Source organism: Cynoglossus semilaevis, chromosome 12, assembly GCF_000523025.1.
Source record: "Cynoglossus semilaevis isolate Cse_v1.0 chromosome 12, Cse_v1.0, whole genome shotgun sequence".
Classification (NCBI taxonomy): Eukaryota; Metazoa; Chordata; class Actinopteri; order Pleuronectiformes; family Cynoglossidae; genus Cynoglossus; species Cynoglossus semilaevis.
In genome coordinates, this window is record NC_024318.1 from 1,990,082 (window position 1) to 2,004,805 (window position 14,724).

General features: G+C 47.3%; 1 long non-coding RNA gene across 7 annotated transcripts in view; it reads left to right on the top strand.

The window, feature by feature from the left end:
- The first annotated feature begins 6 nt into the window (after window positions 1-6).
- LOC103386971 (uncharacterized) overlaps window positions 7-14,724 on the top strand; it is a 27,720-nt gene continuing 13,002 nt past the window's right edge. For 2 of the 7 annotated variants that reach the window (XR_522369.3, XR_003051231.1), the window contains exons 1-4: window positions 7-1,147; window positions 1,251-1,365; window positions 9,956-10,140; window positions 14,383-14,443. This is a non-coding gene — a long non-coding RNA (uncharacterized LOC103386971). Of the gene's footprint in view, window positions 1,148-1,245; window positions 1,366-9,955; window positions 10,141-14,382; window positions 14,444-14,724 lie in introns of all 7 variants that reach the window. The other 5 variants (XR_003051228.1, XR_001760869.2, XR_003051229.1 and 2 more) reach the window with 4 other exon arrangements.

Sequence of the window (14,724 nt, forward strand, 5' to 3'; positions counted from 1 at the left end):
TTTGGTGTTTACTTAACCCATCACTAGGTGGCACTGCTGTTAACCGACTGTGGATGTTGTGGTTTCTGTTCCTTCACTTGTGGCTCAGATCCACACCTGCCTTCATTTGTCTGTGTGACTTCCTGTGCACACCAGTGCCCCCTAGAGGAGGAGTCTCTCACCATGTGACCAATGCAGGATAGTTATGAAAGGCCAACACCGTGAGCTGTACTTTGAAGCGTTTATGGATGTCATTCCTGGCCGCTCTCAGACCCCCCCAGCCCCCACCCCCGCTCTGCCGTAGCTCTTAGTGTCATGTGACACTTCTACGTGTGACTGAATGCACAAATGTGTCCGAGACCCCGCTGAGTAAGTTTACGCTGGTCGTCAATCATCGTCCCGGCCAGTTGGCTGCGGCCGGCGGGCAGGTGGTCCCGTCAGAGCCGCGGCCTCAGTCACGCGGCGCTGAAACCCGAGACCTCGGGGACGAGCGGCGTCTGTCAGGGCCCACGTCAACCGGTGCTTACTGGGGGCTATTTTGACTGATACCTTAGAGAAGAGTCGGGGTTGAAGTTGAAGAGCCGTCATTGAATCCCAACCGAGTGACACATGAAATTGAAACAGGAAGACATAAATATTTGACTTTGGGCTCGGGTTTCCCAACATGGACAGATCAGTCCAACAGTCTGAGGGACCGGACGTCTGAGGCCCAAACTGTGGGTCGTGGAACGTGTTCTCCCTGTGTGGCTTGTTCTTCAGTTTCCTCTCAGTCCAGAACATTCTCTATGTTCACTCTGAATTGGCCACAGGTGTGAACGTGGGTGTGAATAGGTGTCAGGACCGACTCCAGAGAACCTTCTTCAGTCGGTTCATCTCCAACAGAGGTCATCTCCAACAGAGGTCATCTCCAACAGAGGTCATCTCCAACAGAGGTCATCTCCAACAGAGGTCATCTCCAACAGAGGTCATCTCCAACAGAGGTCATCTCCAACAGAGGTCATCTCCAACAGAGGTCATCTCCAACAGAGGTCATCTCCAACAGAGGTCATCTCCAACAGAGGTCATCTCCAACAGAGGTCATCTCCAACAGAGGTCATCTCCAACAGAGTTCATCTCCAACAGAGTTCATCTCATCTCCAGGCGTCGTCTTCTACAGTTTCTACCTGAGGTTCTTTTATAAAACAACTAAATGATTATTTATTTAAATTCCATTTTTCTTTTCATTTCATTTCTGTCTGTTCTTCCTTCAAACCCTCTCTGTGTCAGAACAGCCGACGGTCCAGTCTGGTCCGACTGTAGTCCACGGTCACAGGTCGTGGATCCTCAGGTCCAGGTTCACCTCCAGAGTCTGACTGAAGATTGTGATCCAGTCTAATGAGAGTTGAGGTAAGAAATCACCGTCATAAAGTGGAGCGCTGTATATTACACTGACACACACACACACACACACACACACACACACACACACACACACACGTTGCTCACATTCACATCACTCAAGGTTCTGTTTCCACTCCTTCGTTGGGAGCCGACGTTCCTGATTTATGGAAACGCCACCGACGACACGTCCTCCGCGGCCTCAGACCTGTGTAGGTGTTGCAGCGGCGGCGGCGAGGCCGGCGGGTATTAATAGTTGGCACGGAAATGTAAATGACCAAAAACCTTCAGTTTTTGGTCATTTACACCCCCCCCCCCCAAACTGGACACTAACTGTGGTGGGTGGGTCCAAAATGGCCGCCGGTCAACAGAGCTTCAGATCAATTCTAAGGTGATTTGAGAAAATCCTAGTAAAATAACTGTCCAATAGATGTCACTGTTGTCCACAGTCAGGCTGAATGTGGTCCAAATGTGGCTCAGGAGCCACGGTTTGCATACCCCAGGTTAGGGTGCTCAGGTGCTAGTGAATGTCTAGTGTCAGTGTGTGTGTGTGTGTGTGTGTGTGTTCAGTGGGCGGAGCTTGTGTGGACACAGTCCAGGTCTCAGTTAATTGTCTACGTATGTGAAGAGAAGAGTGAGAAAAATCTGAGAGGAAGTGAAGCGTTAGCCTCAGCAGACGGACTGATGTGGGAGAAGAATGTGTTGTTTATTTCAGCTGCTCTGATTGGTGCTGCTGTTGGTTCATGACTTCCTGCTCATTAGTCTTGGTTTGTTATTGATCCACCACTGCCAGGTTACAGTCCCAGCTGTAACCACCAGGTTCATGACATCAGCACAGTCTGAGCTCAAAAAAAAGAAAAACCACTGTGAAGGTGTTTGAATGTGATGACATCACAGAGAAAAACACACACACTCTTGATAATACACACAGGTCTAGTCCAGTGTCTATAGATAGATATATAGAGCAGCGGTGACATCAGCAGCAGCAGCAGCAGCAGTGACATCAGCATCAGTGTGAACCACAGGAGCCGACACTTCCGTCAGGTGACTGGGACTTGTTGTGTTCACAGGGCGGAGCCAGAGGTCAGAGGTGAAAGAACCAATAAGAGTTCTTTCTTTTTAACTCTGATACTTTTTCCTGGTTTTTATTTTCTGTTTCAGGATATTTTTGGTCCCAGGACTAAATCTGGTCTGAGAGTTAGTTTGAGTCGACACCGTGAAGCTAACGTTCTGTGAAGCTAACGCTCTCTGAAGCTAACGCTGTCTGAAAAAGCTCTTTATCAGCGGTTTGATGAAGTGGTTTGAATAACTGACCCAGAGAGGAGAGAGTCGGGGGTGAGGGGTGAGGGGGTGAGGCAGAAAACAAGACTGTTTAGAAACGGTGGAGTGTGATGAAGTCAGGATGGAATCTGTCACTGCTCTCATTCCACGTTGATGACTCGGGGGGGGGCGCAGTAAGCAGCTGCTGATTTATGGACGGGCACTGGGGTGGGACAGGAGGGGGCGATCACGCGCACTGCCCAGAGACCAGGGGAAGGGTGAGGCCGAGGGGGGAGGCAGGGACCACCCTCCCCCCCCCCCCCCCCCATCATGCCAGACTGCTTTGCACGGCAATTAGCTGTGTCCTCATTTAGATTTGCCCCGTCCCAAAGGGTAATGAACGTCGTCCATCATCTTCAGGTCCGGCTAATTATCCAGCTCAGTTTCAGGTTAGCTTCGTAACCACGAGAAGGTCTCGCCCCACGTATTTATTACTCTTCCCATAAGCAGGTTAAAAAATACTCTCTTGAAAGGCTGCCCGTACCAGGGTCCCTGACGGAGCTGTGCTTTCACCCAGTGTGAGTCAAAGAGTGGGGGTGGGGGGGGGGGGGGCTCCTCTGGAGCGGCAACAAAATGTTTCATCCACAACGACGTGCGAGTGCATGAAACTGGAGAGCGTCAACATTTTGGGGGGGTCAGTCGGGGGGGTCAGCTTGTCTGTGATGATTTACATGTGGCTGCTTAATGGAGGAAACACTAGAGTGACACTGGACTCTGACAGTTCAGCATGGGGGGGCAGTGGGGGGGGGCGTCTGGAGGGGGTTTTTATTAAATTATATTTTTGACACAAACTGTGACTGACGGCTGTGAAGAGTCGTTGAAAGTTGAACCCAGGAGTTAGAACCACCAACACAGACCGTCAGTAACCACCGGGGATCGAACCGCTCCTGTTCCTACTGTAAGGCAGGAGCACTAACCGGTTTTCTCCCGTTGGGAACTTTTGGTCCAAATCCTCACTGTTTGAAGGAAAAGTCATTTTTCACACGTCTGTTCTGGACATATTCAATTAAAAAAACAAAATTTTTTCTCAGGAAACGTACTAATTAGTTTCCTGAATTAGATGAAGATTAGCCGCAGCAGCTAGCACTTACCGTCTTAAGCCTGCAGATATTTTTTATCTTATAAGCTAATGGAAACTTTTAGTACGTTTTTGGTCAATTCTACGTTTATTTGGTCAGTCCTGTAATAATGCTAACGTTTGCTAACGTTTAGCCATGCTAATAACGTGCTTTGGTGTTTCTGGCTACAGGTGAGCGACTCTTGTTGCACTACCTTTTCTTACCACCAGGATTCATGTTATTACCTTTGGTTTCGGCCGATTGTTACGTTTGTAGTCAAGGTTTTTGGACGGTGTTTAATCTGAGGTTCAAACCTCCGCGTCACCGTGGTTCAAGGAGTGAAGACGACGATGATTGACAGCCGGGACCGACCGTTGTCCAATAGGAGCCGAGTTTCTGAGTAACAAGACAAAGAGCTGTCGCCGGGTCTGAAATGGACCAATGATTAAATGAATCCTGGAGGTTTCGTTGACGTCTCTGGGCGACACGACTCCAGGAAAGTCAACGGGACCAACGTCATTTGAAAAGTTTGTGGACGAGTTAGTGTCTGTGTACTGCATAATGTGGAACTTACAAAGTCGGCAGCAGCGACGGAAAACCAAACAAAAACACACACACACACACACACACACACACACATTCTCACACTCTGCCTTTATTTGTGCAAATCAGAGTCGACGTCAGACAGGAAGAATGAGAAGACATGAGAGGAAGTGAGGCGTCGCTCTGACACGTGTGGATGTTTGGGCCCACGGTCGCTGTCGCACACACACGGGGGGGGGGTCTGTGTCTCAGGGTCCACTTGATCCTCGCTGTCACCCCCCCGTTCTACCCCAGGTCTGCGTGGCAGCCGGTGCAGTGTGGGTATTGGAGTCTGGGGTTGAAAGCTGCTGCAGGAGGAGACAGAGAGACAGAGAGAGAGAGAGACAGAGAGAGAGAGAGACAGAGAGAGAGACAGAGAGAGAGAGAGGAGACTAATTGTCAAGGTTATGCCTGGGAAGATGATTGATGCTGGGCTGGGCGTTCCTGTCAGCCTGTCAGGAGGCAGGAATGTTTAATGTTCTCATTATTGGTTCCGCTGTTGTGTATATTTCTCTGTCAGCGCCGTGGAGCCATCTGAACTGCCAAGGCACTTCAAAGGCCTGCAGGTCATTTATCTCCCCCCCCACTGACGCTCCCAATGCTCAGCCTCAGCTGAGTGCCAGTGATTTGTTATGACTGGAGAGCCGGCTGACAGACAGGTCCTCTGTGGGGCGGGGGGAGTGAAAGAAGTGAGGAAAAAAGAAAGAGGGAGAGAGGAATCCTTTTTGTCACACCGTGAAAACATCAATGTTTCTGTAATGGGCTACAACTGTCAGCGGGGGCGCCACCTGACGCTGCTGTGGTCGACTCATCTGCAGCCCGTCTCCTCCAGCAGGTTTAGAACCTGGTCACAGTGTCACGGAAAACAGGACGCCATCTGTTGTTCTTCACCACGGGGGGGGGGGCTATGCTAATTGAAAAACACCTCGTCATCAGGGACACAGCGCCACCAACAGCAACAATCCATCAGAGCACGTTTTCACCCTCAGTTTAAAAAGAATAAAACTGTAGTTTTTAATTTAGACGTGAACAGTTCACTGGTACATCCTCTGGTCTGTACTGCTCTGGGGAAAAACTGGTCTTTGTAGGAACTGGAAAAAAGTTCAGGTTTTTGACCAATGACTGTTGACAACAGTTTGGACGGAGAACGACGAACTCTTAATGTTCAGGAAATGTTTAGTAAAATGATAATAAGTTAAATTTGAGGATTCTTTTTTGGACTTTATGCATAAAAACCACATCTGATCTGGCTGTCTGTTTGACCCCCCCCACCCCCCCCCCCCACCCCTCACTGTACAACAGTCACAGCCACCGTTCACTGGTACATCCTCTGGTCTGTACTGCTCTGGTCTGTACTGCTCTGGTCTGTACTGCTCTGGTCTGTACTGCTGACTCAGCTGTGTCATATTTATCCTTTGTCCTATCGAGTGTAAAGGACAGAAGGACGACAGGAGAAGAAGGAAGTCCTCAGGAACGTTGTCCAGAACTTGTTTAGAAGGAGAGAAGGGAAGACGGGGGGGGAGAGGTGTGAGTGCAGTGAGAGAGAGAGGGAGAGAGACAGGCAGCGCTAACAGGCAGAGATCTTTGTTTCTTTTCCCAGGCCGTGACATGATTAATCGTTTTCTTCTGATCTAATTTTGGAACATGAAAAACAGCACATTTGTCTTGAAGAAAAACGACGTGCCGCCGCCGCCGCCGCGCAGATGGAAATTTCAGGGCGCAGAAAAAGATTAAAGTGAAATTCCACTCCTTAGACCTAATCATGAGCTGTACATTAAAGTGTCCGCCTTAACCAGACTCCCCCGGACCCCCCCTCATATTAATGAGAGCTCCACTGCTGTATTTGACTGTGCTTTAGTGGAACGTCCATCAAGGCTAATGGACTACAGGCAGCGCTAACAGGCAGCGCTAACAGGCAGCGCTAACAGGCAGCGCTAACAACCGGCTCCGCCGCTCCTTTTCTGCCGGTGCTGCATTTTTCCTGCTGCTCCTCTGGATCTGGAACGATGCTGTTGTCACTGCTGTTGTCACTGCTGTTGTCACTGCTGTTGTCACTGCTGTTGTCCTTCTCTCCACCTCAGGACCACACACTGTATGGTCTCTAGGTGGCGTTAAGTTGTAAAATGAATCCAAATAAAGATGTCAAACGTGTTTCTACACACACTCTGACCGATGAGCGCCGTGTGTGCGCTGATTCCACTCATCCTTCCTCTAACACTCAGTCAATGCTATCAGACACAGCAGGGCGTTAACCAACCTGGTCACGATCAGGGGCCGCGATGACGCAGACGGTGGCGGGGCAGTTCATGTCGGAGGCCACGGTTTGGATCAGTTTAGTTCTGACGACTGTTCGTCTCCACAGACCAACTTTGTCAACAAAACCTCTTCATTCGTTAATTCTCACACTTTGTGTTTTTTTAGAGGAACAGTGCCACCTCAGGACGTCACAGGAAGTGGATGTTGGATGATTGTGTTGGTTGTTCTGGCTGTCGTTGAAGACCTTTAAGAACGTCCCATACCTGAAGTCAAGTATGTGTCCAGTAGGTGGTGTCCTCTGAGGACAACCTCCCTCAGTACCGTCCACTCTGAGATGACCTTCTGACCTGCAGACGCCGTCTCTGTTCAACGATGGAGAAAACGCAAATGTTTGGAGGAAAAAAATCTAAGAACAGGAGTAAAAAAAAAACCAACCCACCAACCAGGAGAAGAAAACAGGCCGTGAGCCAGGACCAGACTTTATTCAGGGACGAGCCAGGCACAAAGTGAAAACAACAGACCCTGAAACCTGGACGCCATCGCAGGAACCACAAACGAGAACGGAGGGAGACGGAGAGGGAGCGCGATGCCAATATGTCACACGCTAAATAGTTTTAAATTAGAGCCCGTTGGAGGCGCCATTCATCATACTCAACGCTGCTCTGTTTCTTGCAAACTTGGCAGTAAGAGCTTCCACATGCCAGTGTCGGCGCTGGGGAGAAACAGAATCGGGTTATCAGCAGAAGTTTACTTGTCTTTAATCAGCCTGTAGCTAATTAGCAGCCTTTCCACGCGGCGTGGCCGTAAGTCATTAATCATCGCGGGCGTCTGGGAGCGCTCAGCTCCGTCCCCGACCGCTGCAGCAGACGGGAGCTCCCGTTTCCATCGTGGACCTCTTTCTTTTCTCTTTAGCTTCCTCCCACTCTCCTTTTGGAGCGCCTGCGCTGCTAGCGGCGATGGCGTCGTCCACGAGGCGTGGAAATGAGCTGGACGGAGATATCCAGACAAAGGACGTCTGTTCTACTTCCTGTTTCCCCAGCAGAGTCTCTCTGAAGCACAGGGTTGTATGACCAGTAGGGGGCGCAGTTGAACACAGTCCAATCCATATGTGACTTCGTTTGGAGTCTGACCTTTGACCCAAGCTTGTTACCACCTTGTTTCTCATTCAGGCAGAAACTTGAACCTTTTCATTTGGACAGGTTTGGTTTGAGTGTCCACAAGGAGGCGCTCTCACCTAAAGCCTGTTCTAGGTCACGGTAGGAACTGGAGCCAATCCCAGCAGTCCTGGGTTGAGGGTTCGATTCCTCCCATCATCAGAGCAGATACAGAGACTAACAACCGTTCACACCAGCATTCACACCTGTTCACACCCCCTTCTATATCCTCACCTGGTTAACGCCCCCCCCAGCCCCCCCCCCCCCCGTTGTGTCGTTCTGAACCCGTTGCCCATCAGCCTCAGAGCCACGCCCTCATCTTGATGCTAACCTCACACACCAGGCTAGCTGCGCTGACGTTCCCTTCAATCACCGGTCGCCTTGTAGAGAAGTGTGTCGGTGATTTTTCGCAGTGAAAGTGGCAGTGAGAAATAAAATTGTCATTTGTGCGGAGCGGCAGATGAATCATGCTGTCGGCGCCGCTCCGCCTTCACTCTCGTGGCTGACTGAATGGACCAGGGCGGCGTTCAAATTACAACACGGAGGAGGTGAACTCCGCGAGGAGATCCATCTCCACGGCTCAGACGGCAACATTTTTATTTTTTAATCTTCCGTCTGTTCAGCTGAAAGGTTCATCTGAGAGACGGTCGGAGACGGATGAGCGCGTTCAAACGTTGGTGAAGATTTCATCTAACTGGACAGAAGTGTGGGAGAGAGAGAGAGAGAGAGAGAGAGAGGACGGACGCCAGGGAGCGAGAAGAGGAAACATCACTGACTCAGACTCTCCGTGTTCTTCTGTGACGCCAACGTGTTTTATGACCCAACAGGCGTCGAACCCTCAGCTGCACCTCAGCTGTCCCTTTATTATATGATTCATGGAACAGGCCCAGAGTTAGAGGTGGGGGGGGGGATGAGGGCGTCCACGTTAATCCATACTCATTGACAAACACCTTTTTGTCAACGGCAGTTCTCCGTTGCGTCAGGAAAAGTTTCCTAAAAACCAACTTCCAGTTTCACTTTTGAACAAAGTCCTGAGGAGAAGGTGGCGGCGGCGGCGGCGGCGGCAGCAGCAGGAGGACGCGTCCCGGTCCAGATTGATGGTGGAGGTCTGTCAGTGTTGTCCAGTGATTTACAGCCCAGGCCTCTGTACCTGCTGCTCTGATGGAACTCAGCGTCAACAGTGAATCCTTCAGTGAAGAGTGAAGTGTGACTTTATCACCCTGGATGAGAAGCATGTTACGTTTGCCACTTTAAAGAAGATGAATGGCTCACTCAGACATTTACATTCTCATACATTTTTATGACTCCACACCAAGTGAATTTGATCTATTGGTAACAAGATAAATGATGGGCATAAAGCTGTGGCACTTCTGACTTCAAACAATCTTTCATTTGCTGCCGGTCTTTGGCTCCTCCCACCACCGACCATCTGTCTTCACCCGCCTGTGCTCAAAGACTTGAAGATTAAGGACCAAACTGCTCCTGGTTTTATGTTCCGCTCCTCCACAAATCACTGTTCGGAACCGCGGTGATGTCAGAGTTTGGGTTCAGGAAATAATGAAGGTTTTCACCAGTGGTTTTAACGTCACAGCTTTAAAAAAGTTCAAAGACGACTGACACGAAGGCAGCGTGCGTTTATTGGCTCCCTCTACTGGAGAAAAGGTCCTGCGACAAAGAGAGGAACCGTGGGCGGCAGCAGTGACCGGTAGTTCTGTTAACGAGTCCAAGTCACCGACCAAAGTCTGGGTCTAGTCTGAGTGTCACCGGAGGATGTGATTCTAGAGTTCTGGTGACTCCAGGTTCATCAGAGTCAGAGTCAGAGTCAGAGTCAGAGTCAGAGTCAGCAGGTCTGGTTCACGGGTCTGAAACATGGGCTTGGTGGAAAAGTCCAGGTCCCAGGGTTTTTAGTTTGAGATTTGTCCAAGTCCAAGTCCTGAAAGACAAAGTTTGAATCCTGTCGAGGGAGTGGAACTCTGACACAGCCTGGACCAGGAGTAACAACAAGTCCATGGTTTATAAACACAGTATCACTGCTCTGAGCTGTTGCTAACATCAACCCTTTATCTATAATTATTTATACAATTATTTGGTGTAACTTTTACTAATTATATTGGTTTTTTGAATATGCAAAAAAAAAACAAAACTATTTTGAGTCACTTTTCACTCACTGTTAGCTCTCGGGGCTGACGGTAAATTCCGCTGACACCCCAGTTCCAGTTCCAGTTCCAGTTCCAGCTCCAGTTCCAGTTCCAGCTCCAGCTCCAGTTCCAGCTCCAGTTCCAGTTCCAGCTCCAGTTCCAGTTCCAGTTCCAGCTGCAGTCCCAGTTCCAGTGGAGAGGAAGCAGCGCTAACGTTGACCTCCTAAAACCAAACCATCCCAGACTCCCAGCTAGCAGGAGAGCTAAAGGCTAACGGTGTGTATGAACACACACGCACATGCACACGCACACGTATAAAGGGTTTGTGGGGACAGTATATGTAGACACTTGGATGTAAAGTTTTTATTTCTCTGGCTACAGATGTTAGCATGTTTTTTCTAGAACAACTTAAACAATCTTCATCTTTTTATGATCGACTGCAGTAAAAGTGTGAAAACCTCCTTAGGATCGGATTTTTTTTTTTTTTTTTTACAAACTTTAGTTTCTACTGTGGCTCTTTAACCTTTCGTCATCTTTAACATTATATTTAAGTCTATCTTTACTATTTCCTGTTACTGTTAGCACATATGTGTATATGTAACGTCAGAGACTCCGTCTGATCCGTGAGCCTTCAGGGCTCCGCGACCTGATCCAGAAAAAAGAAAACAAGATCAAATGTGATCACCTGCAAATTCTGGAGCGCCACCAAGGAGTCAATGAAATAAAACAAACAAGATAAACAGATGAGAACCGGGGGTGAAACATTCTTCGCCCTGAACTTGCAGCTAATAACTGCTGTTCAGACGTGCCGTTTGCTCCGACACACGTTAGAGTCGGGAACATTCAAAGAGATCAGCCTCTGACAGCGACCAGGGTTCCCGCGGGCGAGAAGGATCCTGGTGTTTGATGAGCGTGTCAGTCTCACTGAGCCTGATCTGATGTTCAAGAATAACTTCAGCTGGAAACGTACAGATGGAATATTTGAACAGCTGCCTGGAAAAAATCATTGTCACTGGATCCAGAAATATTGAGCCCCCGCCCCCCCCCCCATAAAAAAAAAAACAAACACAACATTTTAAAGACACAGAGAAAATAGCTGGAATGATGTCATCATTCATCACTTCCTGTTGAACTGATCTTACAGTGAGATTTGAAGAATTTGGAAATGTGACTGTTTGAGACTGAGACAATGAATTGATTGGCTAACTTTTAGCCGCCATTAGCTAACCTAGGCTACATCAACATTTACGCTAGCGTCTACGGCTTTATTTCCATCTGAAGCTGCAGTAACAGTTGAACAGCAACATGATAAATATAGTTCTCATAAATCACATCAGCCGTACATATTTATATATAAATGTGTATATATATATATATATATATATATGTTGCAGCTGTGCTGTGAGCAGGAAACTCTGGAGAGCGTCACAGTGGAGGGAAACAGAACCTCCATGTTCTTCACAGGTTCCTTTGGTACTGTATCTGCGTTTGAACGTTTTAGATCTGTTTTTTAATAGTTAATAGTTTAATAGTTAAGTAGTTAATAGTTAGCTGGTCAAGATTTAGTCCTGTATTTCCTTTTCCTAATTCTGTGCCTCTCCAGAAGTCATGTGACGTACAACTTATTTATGATAGATAAACCTACGACGTTAACTGACAAAATAAATCCTCTCCGTCTGGACGTGTTGATCCACAGACTGAAGTTACTCCTCCTGGACAGTAGAGGCAGCAGCGCGACTCTGAGCCTCAGTTCTCCACATAATTACCACCCCCGCTCCGTCTCTGGCTCTCAGGAGGTAAATCCTGACGGCGTGTCGGTGACAGCATCAGCTGATGATGTCATCACTCTGATGGGCGGCGGCCACCAATTAGGATGACTCACATGCTAACTAACGACATAAACACTGGTCTGAAAGGCCGAGTTAATGACTAACGCCGTTAACCCTGTGGTATTTGATGTCTCTGCCGCAGGAACGTCCACAACTTTTAACCCAAAGGAAAAAAAACAGACAATAAATCAATAATTTATGAGTCAAACTAAATTAAAGGTCCAGTGTACGACTGAAAAACAGAAAATGTGTGTGTGAAACAACCTTTAGGTCTTTGGTTAAAGACAGAAGTGAATGAAAGGTCAAATGTTTACTGGAGAGAAGAAGATGAAAGCTTTAAATTAGACAAAAAAAGATAATAATAGATGAGACAAAAAAAACCCAAAGTTTTTGTGATATTAACACTACGATTTTTGAACTTTGAAAAAAGTACAGACAAAAGTACAGTTTTATCATTTTACAGTTCAGTTTGACTTTTGTCAGTAATATTTATATAAATATTAATATTCTTAACAAACTAATTACTGGATTAATTATAAATATATATATAATTTTCAAAGTAAGGCTGTTTGTTGCTGAGTCTGTGCCTAATGTTGACTGGGCTTTTTATTGTTGAATACACCCTCATCATCTTCATCATCACCTTCATCACCTTCATCTTCATCAGCTCTCCTGACTGTGTGCCACTCCCACAGACTCCATTAAAGCTCCTAAAGCTGCATTTCCATAAAATATTCCCCGTCAGGACGAGAAAATGGACAAATTATCTGAGCGCTGAGCGACCTGGTGCCGTACACCCCCCCACACAAAAAACTGACAGAAATGACCTCAATTAGTCCGTCCATGCAGACGGTACGGTACGTCCTCTGCAGTACCCTAATGTACCTCTAGGGGTTCGTGTGCAGTGCAGCAGTGGAGCAGATTGTCACAGGAAGTCTTGACTGAATCGTCACGTGACCGTCCACCATGTCCAAGTTGTTTTCCTTAAACAAGAATCCGACCGGATAACGTGCAGATTCCTCCCAGACCGACCCGGAGCGTCGGCCGTTTACGAGCTCTGACTCCTCTGCTTCGTTTCATGTCTCTGACTTTATGGCTTCATTACTGCGATCACAAATCAGTGGTTAGAGCAGAGCACCGTGTACGTGTGGATAAATCACTGCTGCTGCTGCTGCTGCTGCTGCTGTTGTTACTGCTGATGCTGCACTAAAACTGTAATACAAATGTACTACAACTGTACTACAACTGTACTACAACTGTACTACAACTGTACTACAAATGTACTACAACTGTACTACAACTGTACTACAAATGTACTACAACTGTACTACAACTGTACTACAAATGTACTACAACTGTACTACAACTGTACTACAAATGTACTACAACTGTACTACAACTGTACTACAAATGTACTACAACTGTACTACAACAACTGGTATTTAAAATCATTTTTAAAACACAGTAACTACAAATACATGGAAAAAAGATTTTGGGTTTCCCCCACGTGCCACTAGGGGGAGCCTAAGTACCTCAAATAGTTCCCTAACTAAATTATTGGCCGCTAACTTTTAGCTATCACATCAGTGGTTGTTAGCCGTCGGCCGCTCCTCGTGGTGTGAACGGTCATTGTTGACGGGTGAGACCGACTCTGGCGTCAAAGATGACGGCGACTCCGACCGTACGCCGCGGACACCGAGTGTTGAACGTTACACTGATGCCCTGGTGTTGACGCAGCTGTTAGCCCAACCACAGAGCAGGACGTGCCGCACACACACACACACTAATGACGGCTGAACACACGCTGAGGTGTGTGAGTCACGTCCCGGGCTTCCTATTTCTGCCAGATGTCTCTCTACCGTCTCTCTCTCTCTCTCTCTCTCTCTCTCTCTCTGTCTGTGAACATTTGTCTTCGACTCGACTCAACCTGAAGTGTTTCCTCCAACAGTTTTGGAAAGTTATTAACTCTGTACAGATGAAACATGACGATCCAGTCGACCTGTAGTTCCAGGACTGACCTCCAGGTTGGTCGTAGTCCAAACTACCACCAACCTTGATTTAGCTTCAGGCTACGTGTCGTAAACAGAGCGACAGCTGATGCAGCATGTGTCGTGTACATGGCAGCTAAGCCCTGAGTGACAGTTGATTAGCCTAGCCTAGCCTAGCCTAGCCTAGCCTAGGCTAGCAGAAAGTACCGTGCTGCTCAGTACCCTGAGTAGTTAAAGTTATAACTAGTTATAGTTGTTAGGGTTGTTAACATTTTGCTCAGATGTTAACTTCGAGCTAACGTCTCAGTTTAAATGTTGTTCTGTTCGACCAATCAGAAACTCCACGTCGAATCATGGTTATTATCATTACAGAAATATCTGCACCAAAATCCACAGAGAAAATCAGTGTTTTAAGCCCAAACAGACACAGGAGAGACTGGTCCACTGCTGCCTCCTGTGGTACGTTTGTGTAAGTGCTCTTAATGCCAACAGCAGTGAGATCAGAACTGCTGTGTTTGGAGTCAGTGAAAATTTACTCCCAAGAAAAAAAACTGTAGAAGTTGAGCCTAGTTTGGAAAAACATATTTTTTTATTTAAATGTTCTGATTTTAAACTCTAACATATATTTATAAATGTTCACTTGTTTTTGTTTTGTTTTTTTATCCCTGAGTGAAATTTCTTTTTCTCTTTTCGTGTCCAAGCAGGAAGACATGTCTCCACTCAGAGTCAGCCTTCAGGTCCAGGACGTCAGGACCACCACAGGTCAGTGCCTCACACAACCACACGTTTATGTCAAACACACACACACACACACACACACACACACGGAACATTCCTTTAACACCGAGCCCATTTAAATGAGATTTATGAGGAAAAATCCACGGAATTTTACATTTGTGAAAACAAACTTGACTAATTAAATCACTAATTTGACATGATGACACACACACACACACACACACACCTGAGGCCTGTCTGTGAATACACACTTTCATTCACTCTGATCCACATGTTCCTCTGTGTCAGACCTTCTCACAGGGAGT